Below are 2,266 nucleotides of genomic sequence, written 5' to 3' on the forward strand. Positions count from 1 at the left end.
ATTTTTGTTCTTTATCTTTTTCTTCTTTTTTCTTTCTGTCTTTTTTTTCATACAGATCTTTTAGCGTTTGTAGTTCTTTTTCTAATTCAGTAATCCTACTATTTTTAGTTTCTTCTATTTTTCGTATTTCTTCTATAGTTTGTTGTTTTATTTTTTCTATTTCCTTTTTTCTATCTATTTCTTCGTTTTTTTTTTTTTCTATTCTTACCATAGCTGTCAATTTATCTTTGAATTTTAATTCTTCTTTTTCGAGCATTAAATATAAATGTTCACCTATTTTCTTATATCTTCTTCCTAGATTAGAAAATACTATTTTTATTTTTAATCCTTCGTGATTTTCATATATTTTTTCATCTATTATAAATTCTTATTTGTTCGTTTTATTGTAAATAGTTCATGTTGATATATATATATTCTAAACTATCTATTTGTGATTCTAAATTTGATATTTCATCTTTTTGTGCATTTATTGAGTTTTTACTAACTCCGACAAATATATTATAATGTAGTCTTTCTATTCTTATTTTTAATTCTTTACGTTTTTTAAAAATAATTTATTTTAATTCTTTGTATTTTTGTACTTTATTCATTTAAATCATATTTATAATTTTTTGGTGGGTATCTAAATCTGATTTTATCATAATTAGGTGGTATGTGTCTCATTCTTCTAGATTTTAAATGGATTATTAATTTTCTTCAATATTAGATATTAAGGTAATTAGGTAGGCTAATCTTTGTGGGTTTTCTTTTGTTTTATTTAGACTTATATATTCTGAATAATTTAAAATTAAAGATTCTTTAATTTTTCTAAAAGCTTCTCTGTTTTTAAATGGTCTTTTCATAATTAATCAATATAAATTAGTCTCAAGTAAATCTAATCTAAATTTAAACATATATGCTACTTCCGTATTATTTAAATAACTGAACTCTAATACTATTTGTAGGGAGGTGCGGATTAGGCGCGGTAGTAAGTTTACTAGATAATAAATGCGTATGTATTTATTTTTATATTATGTATTTTGTGAATATTATTGATTGGAATAATTTTCATTTTTATCTTCTTGACTTAAGATGTTTTATTAATTTATATTCTAGAATAAATATTATCGTAATTAAATTATCTAGTGTGTTAGGATCCTCGTTAGTATTATGTAACCTTTTGTATTCTAGGTATAAACTATATAGTTGAGTTTCTATTTCTTTAATGATTTATCCTTTTCGTAAGATGTATCCATTAATTTGTGTAGTTTATTAATTTATCCTATTGAAATTTTAGCAATTTCTGTGTAGTATTTTATTCTAACTTTGCTATATTCAATGCATAGGTTTATGTTCTTTATTTAATTAACTAGTATTTGTTGTTCATGTATAGGTAATTTTTCATCTGTATTAAATAATTTTTCGTATGTATTAAATAAATCATTATCTATATCTTCTTTTTCTAAGGTTAATTTCATTTTAAGTAATTTTTCTTATAGTTGTCTTTTTTCCATTTCAAGTTGATTTTTGTAATTAACTTCTTCATATATCCAATTTTGCCTTTCTCTAATTTTTTTTATATATTATAATATTTATTTATTCTGAATAGTATCCATCTGAATCTAAGTAATATTGATGTTCATAATATATGTGTAAGTTTTCTATACTGTTTAATAATTCTTCCTCTTCATAATCTTGTAATTTTTCCCATATTATTTTCTTTATGTCTATAATTTCTATATTTCTAAGTATATAAAAAAACAGTATTTTAATATCATCTGTCATTTAAGTTCGATTAAATGCTTTATAATATTTTCTAGTTGTTTGTTTTAGTCTAAGTAATTCTTGCATATTTTCATTAAGGAATTCTATATATTTTATATCGTTAGTTTCCATGTATTTGTCTAAAAATTTTTTCATTTTTTTTTTCTACTAATTGTATATTTTTCATATCTTTTTTCCAAAATTCTAGATATATGTGATTTATCATAGTTGATGTGTACGTAAGTATTTATTAGAGTAATTAAATACGTGAGGTATGTAATTTATTCTAGCTATATAATCTTTACCGAATATTTTTTCTAATATGATTTTCCTTATATCTATTATTCCTATATCCTTAATCACATACAAAATAAGTACTTTAAATTTATCTACCATTACATCAGATAAATAATTATTCATTTTCATAAAATTGCTATTTTCAAAATATTCCCTTCAATCATATACATAACAAAATATGGTCATCTTAGATTACTATATACTAGATTATTCTTAAATAACATAT

Source organism: Capsicum annuum, chromosome 5 (genome assembly GCF_002878395.1).
Source record: "Capsicum annuum cultivar UCD-10X-F1 chromosome 5, UCD10Xv1.1, whole genome shotgun sequence".
Lineage (NCBI taxonomy): Eukaryota > Viridiplantae > Streptophyta > Magnoliopsida > Solanales > Solanaceae > Capsicum > Capsicum annuum.